Source organism: Citrus clementina, unplaced genomic scaffold (genome assembly GCF_000493195.1).
Source record: "Citrus clementina cultivar Clemenules unplaced genomic scaffold, Citrus_clementina_v1.0 scaffold_8, whole genome shotgun sequence".
In the NCBI taxonomy this organism is placed as follows: domain Eukaryota; kingdom Viridiplantae; phylum Streptophyta; class Magnoliopsida; order Sapindales; family Rutaceae; genus Citrus; species Citrus x clementina.
This window is the reverse complement of record NW_006262022.1, coordinates 12,973,133-12,990,841: the sequence shown is the minus strand read 5'-3', so window position 1 is coordinate 12,990,841 and position 17,709 is coordinate 12,973,133. Positions and strand designations below refer to the sequence as shown.

At 31.4% G+C, this 17,709-nt stretch overlaps 1 non-coding gene and 1 pseudogene across 1 annotated transcript; one reads left to right on the top strand and one right to left on the bottom strand.

Moving 5' to 3' along the window:
- Positions 1-231: 231 nt before the first annotated feature.
- Positions 232-338, bottom strand: LOC112096511. Its single transcript, XR_002904414.1, has one exon. It is a non-coding gene; the product is annotated as a small nucleolar RNA R71 (small nucleolar RNA).
- A 67-nt stretch (positions 339-405) lies between these two features.
- On the top strand, positions 406-7,038 carry LOC112096372 (annotated as a pseudogene).
- The last annotated feature ends 10,671 nt before the right edge of the window (positions 7,039-17,709 follow it).

The following is a 17,709-nucleotide window of genomic DNA, read 5'->3' as shown; positions in this document are numbered from 1 at the left end:
GGTTTAGAATATGAAAATCCATATTTGCATCTAAGAGATTTCGAGGAAGTTTGTAATACATACACAGACCAAAATTGTAGCATGAACATAATTAGATTAAAGCTTTTTCCTTTTTCATTAAAAGATAAAGGTAAAACTTGGCTGCAAAACCTTCGATCTTGATCAATAAGAACTTGGAATAACATGCAAGAACAGTTTTTGAAAAAATTATTTTCACCTCATAGAACAAATTCTTTTAAAAGACAAATCACTTCTTTTACTCAAAAAAATGGAGAAACATTATACCAATGTTGGGATAGGTTTAAAGAATTGCTTAACATATGTCCACATCATGATTTTGAAACTTGGCGATTGGTCACTTATTTCTATGAGGACTTAATACCACAAACTAGACAAATTGTAGAAATGATGTGTAATGGTGAATTTAAAGATAAAAATCATGAAGATGCACTAGATTACCTTGACCAATTAGCAGAAAATGCACAACATTGGGATACTGTTGGAACTTTTGAATTGACTAATAAACCACAACCATCTCCATCTAGTGGAGGAATCTACAACCTTAGGGAAGATCATGATTTACAAGCAAAATTTGCATCCCTAGTTAGGAAGGTTGAAGCTTTGGAAAATAAAAAAAGTGATCAAGTAAAATATGTTCAAGATATTGCATGTGATGTTTGTAGTTTTAATGATCATTTCACTCAAGATTGTCCCACTCTGCCTGCACTCAAAGAATGTTTGCATGATCAAGCTAATGCCATCAACACTTTTAACAAGCCAAACCCATATTCATAAACTTATAATCCTGGTTGGAGAAATCATCCAAATTTTAGTTGGAGGAATAATAATAATGCACAATCTTCACAAGCACTACCTCCATAAAATTTTCAAAATACTCAGCCTTTTGTACCATATGTTCCACCACCATAGAAAAATTTGGAAGATACAATGCATTCATTCATTAGGAAGCAAGATGCTATTAACAATCAAAATGCACAAACCTTTTCTGATTTGAAAGATACTCTTGCTAAAATTGCTTCTGCACTTATAATTCAAGAAAAAGGAAAATTTTCAGCTCAACCACAACCAAATCCTAAGATTTAAAATGCACCCATGGACTAAGTTAAGTCAGTTATAACTCTTCGTAGTGGTAAGGTTATTTCTTGTAAGTTTATGAAATCTTTAAGCAAGTGAAAGTTAACATTCCTCTGTTAGATGCAATCAAGCAGGTACCTTCATATGCCAAATTTTTAAAGGACTTATGCACTGTTAAGAGGAAATTGAAGGTAAAAAAGAGTGTTTTCATGGCTGAACAGGTAAGTACCATTCTGTCTACTAATAATAAGTTGAAATATAAAGATCCTGGTTGTCGTACTATTTCTTGTATTATTGGAGATCACAAAATTGAGCATGCTTTGTTAGACCTTGGTGCTAGTGTTAATTTGTTTCCACATTCAGTTTATCTTCAACTTAATCTTGGTGAGTTAAAATCAACTTTAACTACACTTTTGCTTGCCGATAGATCAGTTAAAATACCAAAAGGAATAGTGGAAGATGTTTTAGTACAAGTTGATAAATTCATATACCTTGTGGATTTTATTATTTTAGAAACTGAACCTGTTGTAAATAATTATAAACCAATTCTTGTAATTTTGGGTCGACCATTTTTAGTAACTGCTAATGCTTTGATTCATTGTAGGAATGGTTTAATGAATTTGTCATTTGGAAATATGACTCTGGAATTGAATGTTTTCAATATGTGTAGGTAACCTAATGAGGAAAATGAGAATGAAGATGAAATTGATGAACAAAAGGAATTGCTTGAATCTTGTATAGAGGAGAATATTCAAAAAGGGAGTTTTTCTGAACTTAGTGATATTTGTTTGATTAATTCGATTGAATCAAATAAATAACTTGAACATGATACTTCTAATATAAATTTGTTGTTTGATTTTTGTCAGACTTTGCAAAGTGATGATGGGAAACCAAAATTTGAGGAGCTTGGAATCATTGAAAAAACTGAACAACAAGAAGCACCTAAATTGGAATTGAAACCTTTGCCAGAAGAATTGAAGTATGCTTATCTTGGAGAAGAACAAACTTATCCTGTAGTGATTTCTTCAACCTTATCAAGCAACCAAGAAGGTAAATTACTACTTGTTCTTAAAAAGCATAAAAACGCAATTGGATGGACTTTAAATGACATTAAAGGTATTAATCCTTTAATTTGCACACATAGAATCAATTTGGAAGAAAATGCTAAAACATGTCAACAACCTCAAAGAAGATTAAACCCACACATGAAAGTAGTAAAAACAGAAGTTCTTAAGTTACTTGATGCCGGAATTATCTACCCTATCTCTGATAGTAAGTGGGTAAGTCCTACACAAGTGGTGCCTAAAAAATCTGGAATCACTGTTGTTAAAAATGAAAAAGATGAATTAATTCCAACGCGAATTACATCTAGTTGGCGCATGTGCATTGATTATAGGAAATTAAATGAAGCCACTAGAAAAGATCATTTTCCATTACCATTTCTTGACCAAATCTTAGAAAGAGTAGCTGGACATCTCTACTACTGCTTTTTAGATGGATATTCAGGTTATTATCAAATTCCTATAGCACTTGAAGACCAAGAAAAAACCACATTTACATGTCCCTTTGAAACATTTGCATTTAAAAGAATACCATTTGGACTTTGTAATGCTCCTGCAACATTTCAAAGATGCATGTTAAGTATTTTCACTGATATGATTGAACAATGTTTAGAGGTCTTTATGGATGATTTGACCGTGTTTGGGAATTCTTTTGATGATTGCCTTGATAATTTGGAAAAAGTTTTAAAAAGATGTGTTAAAAAAGAACTCGTTTTAAATTGGAAAAAATGTCATTACATGGTTACTTCTGGAATTATTTTGGGTCATGTTGTATCTTTGAAAGGAATTGAAGTTGACAAAGTAAAAATTGAAGTCATATCTAAATTGCCACAACCAAAAACAGTTAGAGATGTGCGATCTTTTTTAGGGCATGTAGGATTTTATAGGAGGTTTATAAAAAACTTTATTGTCATATCTAAACCACTTTGTAACCTTTTATTAAAAGATACACCATTTGAATAGACTGATGATTGCCAAAAATCTTTTGAGAAAATAATTTGCCTTTTGACATCTGCACTTATTATGCAATCTCCTGATTGGTTTTTGGCTTTTGAATTAATGTGCGATGCAAGTGACTTTGTTGTTGGTGCTGTTTTAGGACAAAAAAAAGATCGTAAGTCGTTTGTGATTCATTATGCGAGCAAGACTTTGGATAGTACTCAAATGAATTATTCTACAACTAAAAAAGAATTACTTGTTGTGGTGTATGCATTAAACAAATTTCGCTCATATTTGCTTGGTTCTAAAACTGTTGTTTTTACTGATCACACTGCTGTGAGATATTTGATGACTAAACAGGATGCCAAACCAAGACTAATTCGTTGGATTTTGTTACCTCAAGAATTTGACCTCACCATCAAAGATAAAAAGGGTGTCAAAAATATCGTTGTTGATCATTTATCAAGACTCACATCTGAAATCTGCACTGATATAACACTCATCAATGATTCCTTTCCTGATTAATTTTTATTATCTGTTACTCAACACCATGGTATGCTAACATTGTTAACTTCCTTGTTACAGGTAAAATGCCTTCGCAATGGAATACTCAGGAGAAGAAGAAATTTTTTGTTGAAGTAAAGAAATTTTATTGGCATAATCCTTACTTGTTCAAATATTGCCCTGATCAGATTTTTCGACGATGCATTCCTAATAATGAAGTAAGTAGTGTCATTAATTTTTGTCATTCTGAAGCATGCGGTGGACACTTTTCTTCAAGAAAAACTACGGATAAAATTTTGCAAGGTGGATTTTATTGGCCTACCATATCAAAGACACATATGAATGTTGCAAAACTTGTGAAAACTGTCAAAACTTAGGATCAATTAGTAAAAGAAACATGATGCCCTTAAATCCCACACTTAAGATTGAAATATTTGATTGTTGGGGAATTGATTTCATGGGTCCATTTCCACCATCTTTTGGATTTGTGTACATATTAGTTGCAGTTGATTATGTCTCAAAATGGATTGAAGCAATGTCTTGTCGAAATAATGATAGTAAAACTGTCGTTAAATTTTTAAGAGAAAACATTTTAAGTCGATTTGGAATCCCTCGAGCCATTATTAGTGATGGAGGTAGGCATTTTTGTATAAGTCATTTGAGTCTTTAATGAAAAAATATGGAATTACACATAAAATTACTACCCCTTATCATCCTCAAACAAATGGTCAAGTTGAATTAGCAAATAAGGAGATAAAATTTTTTTTAGAAAAAACAGTTAACCCAAACCGCAAAGATTGGTCTCTTCGATTGACTGACGCACTTTGGGCATACCGTACTGCATTTAAAATGTCTTTAAGAATGTCACCCTATCAGCTAGTTTATGGTAAACTTTGTCACTTACCTATTGAACTTGAGCATAAATCATTTTGGGCTATTAAAGCTTTTAATTCAAATTTGGATGATGCTGGTAATGTGCGAAAATTACAATTGAGTGAACTTGAGGAATTAAGAAATGATGCATATGAAAATTCAAGAATTATTAAGGCAAGAACAAAACAATTTCATGATAAAAGAATTTTTCGAAAAACATTTGAAATTGGTCAAAAATGTTGCTTTATAATTCTCGTCTTCATTTGTTTCCATGAAAGTTAAAGTCAAAGTGGAGTGGCCCATTATTGTAAAAAATGTATATCCACATGGGGCTGTAGACATTGAGAATCCAAAAAATAGTGTCACATGTAAAGTTAACGGACAAAGAATAAAGCCCTATCTAGAAAACCAATCACGTGAACCAAGCACCGAAATAAATTTGAGTGACCCACAAAATCTTGATTAAGTTTTTAATGAGTGTTTTAACTTTTCACTGTTGTCTTACCATTTGAATTGTTTGACAGTCTTGAACGATACGCGTTGTGATGTTTCTTACTTAAGTATGTTTAATAATTGTGTTTTCTTCATCATTATACATCATGAGTACCTCAATAAGGAAGATTCTGTTCACACATCTTAAAAGACTTTGCGAACAAGATTTCACTTGAGAAGATTGATACAAAGTTGTAAATCACATCCAATTTGGGAACAATAACCACCAGAATTAGTGGCCTACGTTGAGGATCAAGAAAGACAACTCAGAGCATTAGAGCGTGGCATATATGAATTTCAATTTGAGCTTGAGGTTAACTCAATGAGAGGACGAATGTAAGTTCATTTTCCTTTGTACATATTGTGTTTCTTTTTTGTTGTTCACCTTCACGTTTGATTTGATTTTGCAGATTTGATTTTGATGTGTTTTGATTTATTTTCTCGTATAAATGGCGGATAACGGTACTCCATGACTTCTTAAGGCGGTATCCTCAGTTTCCCACAATAACTGAAATCTCAAAATCAAGCATGGAAGAAATACAACATAAATTGCATAAGTGTTTTCCTTCTCTCCCTCAAAATGCACTCAAAAAAATTTACAAAGCTCATTGTGAAAGATTGCGTTTGTTAATGGTCAACGAAATTCCTTCTGATATTCATTGGTTAATTGAAGCAAGGTCTGATTAGCTGGTGAGTTTCCTGATCCATTTATTTCTTACATGCCTGGTTTTGGTAAAAACACATTTGCTAAAAAACGGAGAGCTAAAAGACTTGACTCAGAATGTCATAATTGTGTACGACTTAGTTGCAAACTAGAAATTTGTAAATCTTTAGGAATGGTTTCTGACAATCAAGAAGATAAAATTAAATTCGTTAAAAATGGCATGAGTAAAGAATCGTTGGATGATACCTTACGATCTATTGAGACGCATCGAAGCGAGCATGTGCAATATGAGATACACAAGTTATGGAGACTATTCCAAAAAGAATGTGCTCAATGTAGCCTTGGGAATCTGACTCAAAAAGACCATGTTTGCCAATTTATAAGAAAACTGGATGGGAAGTCTATCCTCGACCCATAGAGGGCGTTCAAGCCGTTACTGGACGTAAAACCAGAGGAAGATGTGAGCTACAATCACAACTACCAACAAATATCATTTTACTTTATTGTTCTTTTATCATTTGCATTATTACATTTAATGGTGTGATTTTGTATTTAATCATTATTTGTTTTCTTGTACTTTTTTTTCTTTTCACTGTTTATCTTTCTTTTTACTATTTGTTTTTGAATAATTGAGACATGAGCTTTACGCGTCATCTGAAAAATACAACAACCCATTTACGGTTGTTTCTCATTTTGTCTGTCACTTAGATCTTTAAATAAGAGCTCTTTTTCCAAACTACTCATAACTTGTTTTTGAAGATTATTATAATGGCAGCATCTTCGAGTAGACAATTCAAAAACATTTGTGTGCTCTCTGGATTTCATTATGGAAAACACAAAGAGTTCGTTCAAGCAGCTATAGATCTTGGTCGTGCCATAGCTGAGAAGAAATTGTACCTTGTATATAGAGGAGGTGACCGCGGGTTATCAAAGCTTGTCTTAGAAGCTGTTTTTATTAGAGGAAACCAGGTACTAGGTATCATTCCACAAGCCTTAAAACCTCTGGGATGCATGTTTGATGTACCAATTGGAGAAGAGTTAGTTGTCTCAAGTATGCAAGAGCGAATAACTGAGATGTTAAATCATGCTAACGCTTTCATTTTCTTGCTAGGAGATCCTGCAACTTTAGAGGCATTGATTACATTTGCATCTTGTGCCCATGTAAACATCCATAAAAAACCCATCGGTTTACTAAATGTTAATAATTTTTTTGATGGGTTGCTCACATTCATTAACCATGCAATTAAGAATCATTTTATTTCAATCTCTGTGAAAAATCTCTTTCTTTGTGCTTCTACTACTAATGAGTTACTTGATCTTTTACAAGCTTACAAACCAGAGCCAGATCCTAAGACCTTGGCATTGGAATGGTCGACTAATGATGGTAACCCTAGCCCTACTAAGAAGTAAAAGTTGGACTTAACTCTTCGGTTGTAACTATCTTCTCAGAGCTATGAGGTTATGTCTTCTAAACTCTACTTCTTTCCTTTAAGTCATTGAGGACAATATCTTGTTCAGGTTGGGGGAGGGAATAGTTGACAACTGTGGAATATAGTAAATCCTAATAATGCTTTTGTCGAAGATGGCAGAATATGGGGTGTAGCGACTTTAGAAACGCATCTTCAGCGGCTTGTTAAGGTGTGATCTTTCCTATTTCATCTTTTATTATTTTGTTAAATTTTTTTCCTTTTTGCATGCATATTTTTAAATTATGAATTATGTTTAGATTAGGTTGGGGGGAGGGTAGTTGACGTAAATTGTAAATAGGTGTGTTTATTTTTTTTTAAAACCAAAAAAAAACAAAAACAATAATTTTTTTGTGTTTAGGATGGCTGTGTAAAGAGTCACAACTTTTGAGATGCATCCTAATAGTCTTGTTGTATTATATTTTGATTTTAAAATTCATAATAAGTTGTTTTTGTTCCCTTTTTCTTTGAATTACTCAAATTTGTGAACTCTCCTCCATTTAGTTATAAAGTTATTTTGTTGTTTATTCATTTAACAGATATTATTAAATCATTCTTCACACACACACTATGACACATACTAGTGGGTTGTAAGTTAAAATTTTTGCAGCATTTAGTTCTTTTAATTTATTAGGGATAATATCTAAGGTGGAAGAAAGTGTATATTGCCAAAAAAAAAAAGAGGTGAAAAATAAAACAAAAAAAGAGAAAAATAAAAAAAATGAATGAGTTTAATTTTGTTATATCTAGAACCCGAGTAATTAAGTTCGCAGGGGTGTTTTAACACCTAGTGCCCAAAGGTCAACTGGTCTGGGAGTCACTGGCCTAAAGCTCGCTACATGGGTTATAGATATATTGTTTTCTTATTTATTAATAACCCGATAAATTAAGTATGTATGGGTGTTTCAACACCTAGTGCCCTAAGGTCAATTGGACTGGGAGTCACTGGCCTAAAGCTCGCTACATGGGTTAAAAATGCAATATTTTTGTAAAAAAATATAAATAAAAATAGCTTGAATAATCTACTGCCTGAAGATAGAATTTCTAATGAGTTTTATAACGAAAATGTTGTTTTCGTTTAATGAAACCCCATAAGTATTGTTGGGGGGTGTGATTAGTGTTAAAAATTGCATGTTTATTGAGGGATAAAAATGTTGTTTTGTTTTATTAATGTAATTTATATTTGTAATTGTATAACATATTGTGAATTTCTAATTATTTTTCTAAATATTTGATTTTGTATATTTTTGTGTGTTTATTAGGTAAAAATAATAATTTCATGCAATTTGAGGCTCCGAACAAATGTATGGATGTCAAATTTGGATTCCGGAATTCCGAGAAATTATGTCATTGTCGAGGAGGATCCAAGACTTTTATTGTAAATTTTTACATTTTTACCACGGTAAATGTGGTAATTGTTAGTGCAATGTGTTGGATATGCTTGAGTAGATAAGTTAGGTTTATATTTTATTAGTGGGATTATTAGTGGGACAAATGTAAGGTTAAGATGTAATTAGATTTTTTTATTTTTGTGGTAAGGATTTACCATGTATTAGTATAAATAGAGGGGGGGTGAACACACCTCTCCACACATTCTCTTCTCTTCTTTCCCCTCAAATTCTTCTTCTCATCTCTCTTTATAATTTATTTTCAATCAATAAAATTAGTTTAATTTCAATTTTCAAATTCCATTTTTAATTATGTGTTTTTCAATTTTAGTAATTTCCTTTATAAAAAAAATATTTGCTAAATATTAATAGTTACGGGAAGGTGAAACTCTTAGGAAATAAATATGATTTAATCAAATTCTATTTTTAATTTTATAAATTAAATTATTTTCTATTTAATTTTATACATATTTTATATTATGAAATTTTGATTTATTGTAGACAAATAAGGGATTTTGGTACAATAAATTCTTTTTATCTTAATATAAGGTATGGTAAAATGGTATTTTAACTTATTGTAGACAAATTTAATTTTGGCACAATGAATACTTAATCCATCATAAAATTAAAGGGAAAATAATAATAATTTATATAATTAGTCTTTTGGGCAATAAATCTAAACAAATGGCAAAAAGAATTTATTAAGTTTTATTTACAACTAAGAGTAGATCCATAACCCTAACTAATTCAATTTTATACTTTTCTTAAATAAATTACATATTTATAAATTTTATTTTTGTTTGGATAAACTTAAGTAAACAAATTAAATTCTTTCTCTGTGGATCGACCTCGGACTCACCGAGATATATTATAACTAGGCACTTTATACTTGAGAGTAAATCAAACAATTTTAAGTCATGTCATGCATAAATGTATGAGATGTCCAACATGCTACAACTGAGGATGAATGAGAATTCTATCCAGTGTTGTAGCATATGCTATAGCAACTGAACTTGATATGAACTAAACGGTCAACCCCATTAAGAGAGTTTGATCACTCAATTACCACATGTTCATTGATTCAACTTTGTGTTTAACGTGAAAATTTTTTTTTATTGTTCTTGCATTTTATGTTGACGAGTTGTTATTTTTATGAGTTAATTGATCTTTTTAATCCTCTTTAGTTGATTTAGAAAAGAGATTGCATTGTTGAGATTGTTGTAGCAACTTTAGTGGCATCAATCTATGTGGAGACGATCTTGATTACTCATCACTTTATTACTTGTTGTGTACACTTGTACATTGACACCAATAGCAATTGAGTTAAAATCAACAACAATAGTTCAGTTTTCTCTACGTTAATAAAGAGAAAATGTTATCTAATAATATTCCTTCAAAATCATTCTTTTAAAAATTGATTCAGAAAACAATTCAAATTCTCCTAGAACTTTGATCGAAAAATCGTTCACTTTTTTCTTAAGTTAACATGTACAAAAAGTTCACCAATTCACATTTCCACGTAGGTCTTTAGTTTATGGGAAATGTTAAGTAGAATCGACTCCATCAATTTAAACAACAATTCATGTTTGCTCATAGAACTTCAATTTAAAGGAAAAGTTTAAAAAACAACCAACACTTCTGCTTAGAACTTCAGTTCAAAGGAAAAGTCAAAGGGAAACGATTCAACATTTCAAAGAACAACTCATATTTAGTTTACTTTATAATAGGATAAGTTATTAGGAATATGATGGAATGAAAGACTAAGGAAAGAAAGAAGAATGCACCAAAATGTAGGTGCTCCACCAAACATTAGTGATGCTAACCTGGTCGCCCAACATAGCAAGTTAGGGTTTGGCCGAACTTCAATTCAAGATAAGAAGTTTGAAAAGCAATTATCATTCAAATGTTGAGTCGAATCGATTCTGTTGATTTAAAGACCAATTCTCATTTCCTTTTGGAACTTCGGTTTTGAGGAAAATGTTCAAAGAACAACTAACATTTCCTCATAAGAACTTTAGTTCAGAGAAAAAATTCAAAGAACAGATAACCCTTCCTGATATGGTTCAATTCAGAGGAAAATTCTATAGAATCAATTCTGCTAATTCGAAGAGCAATTTCATTTTCTCTGGGAACATCATTTCCAAGAAAAAATTCAAAGAATAGTTAGCATTTCCTCTTAGAACTTTTAGTTTTATAGGAAAGTTAAGTTGATTTGATTCTATCAATTCAAAGGGAAACTTATATTTCATTCTCTTCAATTCTGAGAAAAGTTTAGAGTTCACTTCCTTAGATCAACTCAATTGGAAAAGTTCCTAAATAAAGTTCATCTTTGGATCATTCCTTTCATATATTGATTCAAGATTATGTCCATTTCTCATGGAACTTTAGTTTGGAAAATAGTTATCTTTAAACAATTGCAACAATAGCCTAATTATTACTCATCTGAAGAGGGAGTAATATCCCATAATTAAATATTTGGTATATCTAAAATCTAAGGCTACCCACATTCCATAAGTAAACTTCCACTAGCAATATTTCTAAATGATAATATCTAAGGTCGGAGCAACCTCATTTTATAAGGAAAAATTTCACAAGCAAAGCTCTTAGATGATTGAAATTCTAATCACAAATCATTATAACCGTAATACTACAAGTACGAAAGGGAACCTACCTATGTGTTCAAACATAAAAAATCTAAACTTAAAAATGGATACACCCAGAATAGGAGTAGACATTCAAAACCAAAAGCTAAACTCAAAAGAAACCAAAAGTTAAATCCATAAGGAAGGAAAAGCTACCTCTAGAACTGAAAGCTAAGTCCAAAATAAAAGACCTCCTGAATTAAAAGCTATATCCATTGGCTTACTCGAGATCTTCAAGGCAACAACCATCCAAACACTTTAAAGGCACTCAAGGCAAGCCAAGGCCAATGCCAAGCAATGCAAACAAAAGCTAAGGAAAAATCAAAGAAAACAAAAGCTAAGGCTACAGGAGCAAGCCAAGGTAAGAAAAGGCCAATGTCAAGCAATGCAAACGATGACTAAGGAAAAATCAAGGCAAAGCCACCAAAAAAAAAAAAAAAGACAAGACCATAAGAACAAGCTAAACCAAGAAGAGGCCAATGGCAAGCTAGTATAGAAAAACTTAGGAAAAATCAAGAAAAGCAAAAGCTAGAGCCAACAAGAGCAAGCCAAACCAAGGAAAGCATAACCTTGTACAAGGTAAAACAAAACAAGTCAAGCTAAGTCAAGGCAAAAAATTTATACTTGCCAAAATTCTAGAATTCAAACAAAAATTCCATAAACTATGCCCGGACCAATCAGACTATCTAAGGAAAATTTGTGTTTTCTCTTAGAACTTCAGTTCAGGAAAAAAAGTTTAGGAAACTAAGATTTCCTCCTAGAGCTTCAGTTCAAAGAAAGAATTCAAAAACTAACACTCTCCCTTAGAACTTTAGTTTAGAAGAAAATTTCAGTGGAATCGATTACATTGATTCGAAGAACAATACGCAATTCCTTCTGGAACTTTAGTTCAGATGAATCAGTTCCATTGATTTAAAGAATAATTCATTTTTCTCGTGGAAGTTCAATTCAAGGGAAAATTTCAAATAATAATTACCATTTCCTCCTGAAATTTTAATTCAAAGGAAAAATTCAAAGAAATAACATTTCATCTTTGAACTTTAGTTTAGAGAATGTAGTTCATATTTCCCTAAGTCAACGGAGAGGAAACTTTCACTGATAATAATCCTCCCGAAATATATTCGAACACTAAAGCATAGTTACTTTTTTTTTAAAAAAGGTCACATGGCCAATCAAACAAAAGTTAGAACTTCTTATCCTAGCGAAAGTATTTTCTAAAGAAAATGCACATAAAGGGGGAGTTGTATAGGTACCCAATTCCCTAGGGATCACGTCTTGCCACGTGTCTATCTAAAACAACTCAGGAATGATCATTTTGAGCAAGAACAACATTCAGAATAGATCTCCTAAGTAAATTATAAAGGAAAATAAGATTAGAAGAGGGACCTAGGTTCAATATGGTTCCACACTTATCACTAAGTAAACCATGATCGAAGGAAAAAGCGAAAGACGGAAAAAGCACATGCACGGAATAACATACAAATTCCCCCAAATAAATACACTTTCAATCTAGGATTTAGAATAAAACCCTACTTCCATGTCATGTGTTTTCTATAGATAGAGGCCCATCTTAAGAGAAGGAGCCTTTGGCCATTACAAGGATATTGTCCACTTCAAAGGAAAAACTTATCTTCTCTCAATTTTTTCTTCTTCTTTCTTCTTATTTGGCCCTAGACAAATACTAACTTGGGCGTCAAAGTGCCCTTTGTAAGTACTCGCCAACATCGTCAAGTTCTCCATAACTACAAGTTCGTGTGAAGGTAAAGATTTTAGCCCCTTCAATAGTCGGACTAGTTATGTTAAAACAATGTTAGTGATCTAAAATGGTCAACAAACGTATTTGAAGAAAATGATATAATTGATTAATTGTTTAAACTTTTTATTTACTTTAAATTTTAAAAAATGATGTGAATTTTTTATAAATTATTTTTTGAATTAGGGTAGATTTACACCAAATTGTAGGGTGGAAATTCTCTATAAAATTACATTAATGGTGACATCAAATGTAACAGTAACCTTTATATAGTCATAATATTAGCATTAAGATAATTTTATTACTATGAGGAGGTTATTACTTAAATAAAGGCTTAGTTTTAAAATTATTGATTTGAGCCTTTTGACTTAGTTATCCTTTAGTGCAAGTGATATAAAGGTGTAATATAAGCTAAACTGATAATTGATTTCAAATCTAATGTATTGATATTACTAATAATAGACATAATTTAAAAACTAGTTACCTAAATCTTTATAGTCTATAGTATTGCAATCTAGTATTTCATTTAAGGATCTTGTAGTGGAGGAGACTTTTACCCTAACCATATTTCAATTTTTGTTTTCTTTTACTTGGTAATTACTTTTAACTAGATAATTAATTCAATCGGAGCCTGAACCCAGGTTTCACTGAGGTTAGCCACCTTTTTTTGAGAATATGCGGAATTAACTTAAAAGTCTAAAGAATAAATAATTATCCCAAACAATTTACAAAAAAAAATTATTCTATCTTCAAACATTACTGTAACATAATAGATATTTTTTTAAATCTACAAATAATTATTATTATGTGGAGGTATGTTCCTTAAGACAAGATCTTGAAAATTTATAACTTGTTATAATATGGAGCTTATTCTTATTTAAAACTAGTTCAAATTTCGTTCGAAATTTTTTATGCCTATATAGAGGTTATTCTCATATATAGTATAGTATCATTATAGAGAAATTTTATTGTAAACCAATTATAGGCCTTCAAAATCTTTTTTATTACACCAATTTTTTTTTAAAATGCTCATATTTGACCTCCTCAACTTCTCTTATCACCCCCACTATTCATTTAACATCGCTTATTTCTAAAATTATCCTTATTAAAAGATAAAATTAAAATTAAAAAAAATTTCAAAAAGCCGAGCCATCTTTCACTGCTATTATCACTACCTTAAGCCATTATTCTTTGTCATTCATTCCAATCTCAGCCAGTTTATTTCTAACCCATTTTCATTACTTATCATTCATTCCAATTAATTTATAATTTCTTGATTCCTATATAAAAATAATATTTTGCCTCTTTTTGTTTGATACTATTTTGATTTTGATACTATCATATGAATATCACTAAAATCAATTCAAGTAAATAAGGGGTTTTAGTCAGTAGCTATTGAAGAATTTAATTTAGGATCAATTAATGACTAAGGGCTAGAGGTGCGTTTGACTTGAAATGGTGACAGTGGTGGTGGAAGCTGGCTAGGATTTCTAGAATTTTTTTAAGTATTTTTATTTAACAAGGAAATTGTGGGAATAAGTGACATTAATTGAAAAAGTGGGGCTGGTAAGAGATATTAAAATATCACTACTTTTTGTTCAAAAAGTTATATCTTATCTAAGCCCAAATTATATTTGGTAAATAGACTACTAAAACTTACTGTTTTGGCTTCATATAAAGAAGCAATCAGTTTTATTCCTATACATTTATTATGTGGTATTGGGTGCTTTCCACCACACATATAAAGTCACCACCAGCATATTCCACAACCGATGAGGGATAACTTCAATAATATCTCCCTTACACATCAAGCCTTGAGTCACAAGTATAGACACATGTTCTTCCTATTAGGCTGTTATGGAATCGAGGCTCTAATACCAGTGCTAGATGGTCTTAGGCCTCTCTTAGAACTAAAAGCTAGCTCAATAGATGAAATATTCCTTACCCACTTACAAAATCTTACCAGCCCTTCCACAATCCATGGAATAATCCCAACGTTGTTTATCCTTCTCAATTTGCTCTTTTCCCACAATAGTTATTTGTTGACCTTTTTTGTGCAAAATTCATTGACTTTTTTCTGTAAAATTCATACTAAACCCCCTTAAATCAAATGCCTAGGTTCGTCTCAGCATTTTAAAATAGAATATTTTGGAGGTACAGATTTTGTGAATTAGTAAGAAATTAAAGAGGAGATTTTGGAGAAATTCAACAAAAGTTCCCACTAAAAAATTTTATCAAGCTTTGTAATACTCATTCGTAAGACTATAAGACAATGTGGGTTGTTTCATTCTTTCTTGCTATAGACCTTTTATTAATCTGCTTTCTTACCGTTTTATGATTTTATTTTACATTACAAGTTTTGTTGGAAATATATACGTAAATATATATTCATATATAGAGTTCTATCACTTTGAGGTAACCCATGAGGGATGCATGACCAAGAGCAAGTGATCATTTTGAGTTAGAACTCTATAATATCTTACAATATTTTATTGAAAAATATTAAGTGATCATTAAGAAGATGATCACTCCAACAATTGTTTAAACTTATTTAGTGATCATTGAGAAGATGATCACTACCCATGGAATGCTATAAACAGAGGGCAAATCCATAGAGAAAACAAGTTAAGCGAAGTAAAGCAAAGAATAAGCAAAAGTGCAGTTTAGAGAAAATTCAAGTCAAGAGAAGTTTATAGGGTTCTTACAACGTGAATTGAGAGGATTTTCCGACTTTGTGATCATTCTCTGACCACAAATCAGTAGCACAACCTTGGTTTATCGGTTTTCTGCATATAATCTAGGTATGTGTTTGAATTCAGATTTACAAGTTTTTATGTTGATTCTTGATCAAAAATCAACATTGGGATCAGAGCTAAATAGGTTGTGTTCTTATTTAAGCATGCAAAGCATGATACCCAAGAATGTTCTTTAAGAAAGTTAATTTTTCCATCAAGAACACATATTAATGGCATGTAATAATTTACTTATTTTTTATTCCATGCAACTGGATTAACAAACATATTAAGGTGCACAGATTAATTCCTAGTTGCCATGAGGATTAATTTGATCCATGTAATGAGTAAAATGAAAACCTAGGATATGAACCCGTAGGTTTATTTTACTCATATATTTTATGATACATAACATATGAATATAAAATTAGTATCATTAGAAAGAGCATGAAAAAATATTTCCAATGGTATATCACATACAAACTTCCGACGTGTATTGAGAGAGAACGGAGCATTTAAATTTCTAGTTCGAAATCTGGAAAATAAGTGAGGTTGAAGAAGATGAACAGTGATTTGCAGAGACGCCATTTGCGGAGACCATTTCAATATTTTATTCTCTATTTTACTGTGGAGAGTGTAATTCACGCGCCACCTTCCCGATTGAATTTTGAGGCGCCGTTTGCGGAGACCATTTCAATATTTTATTCTCTATTTTCTGTGATTTAAAAATTAATTTATAACATTTTTATATATTTAATTTCAATTTTAGTCAAATAAATACTTTAAAATTAGATAATAATACTTTATGTAAGTATTAAAAATATGAAAAAATATTTTTTGCATATGATGATACATCGTTGAGAGAGTTGTGCTTCAGTGGGAGCATAACAAAACTACTTGAAAAATAAATGAGAATAATCCTGGCGTAGTAATATGGATAAATTGCATGTCTAGGAAAATTTTGACAAAAGGTCATGAGTCTAAGGAACTTTGATACTGAGAGGGATTTTTAATCTCCACCATCTTCCTGGGAATTTTTCCTGGTGTATTATCCACGTGAACAAATGCATGATGGATGTATTCTTATGGCATATTTTATGAGTGGGAATTCCATTATTGTTAAAATTTTGAGGGAATAAACAATAAATGAATTAATATTTTACGCAATATACTAAAATTATGTTAACTTAATATTTGGAAATGATGATGATTAGAAGTCTCGACGACTTTTCGAATCAAATCTTTACATTAAACTTATCATATTTTCGGTTATTTATTTGCAGTAAAATAATTAAACATGTGTAAATAAAATCAAGAATTTTTTTACTTATCTCCGTGTTTTGTATTTTTCTTAGAAGAAATGGTAACAAACAGTGTCGTGGCTGAATTAAACAAAACGGTAACAATTATGATATTTGGTACCGTAAAGTTCAAAACCTCCTTAAATTACAAGACTCACTAGAGGTAATTACAAACATTATGACTGAGCCACCAAAGAGTAACTCCACTCAACATAAAAAAGATCTTGAAGCTTGCAGAGCTTGGAAAATAAACAATCGTAGTGCGCGCATTTTGTTGCTGAGCACTATGGAAGATGATTTTGTGTGTGAATATGAGAAATATCAAATGGCTCACCAAGTATGGAATGCCCTGAAAGATAAGTATGGTGGTAATTCTGCCACCAAACTTAGAAGACTTACTATTAAATTTGACACTCACAAATTACGCCCCAATACTTCGATGGAGCAGCATTTGAGAGAAATGTCACTTTTAATAAGAGAGCTAAAGAATGCTAATAGCATTATAACTTATGAACAACAAGTTCAGGCAGTTATTCGGTCCCTTCCAGATAGTTAGGAGCATATGAAAGTTAACATGACACATAATGAGAGTGTCAAGACATTTAAAGATATTCAACGTCACTTGGAGTTAGAAGATGAGCGCCTAGTGGCAGCTAAATCTTCTGCTCAACTTTATATGGCTGATACCAACTTGCAAAAAGCTTCAGACTTTAAATGCAAAAGAGGAGATAAAATCTCCTCTCAGAGTAAGAAGAAATCTGATCAAGGGCAATCCAGTTTGGGTAAGCGCAAGAGAGGT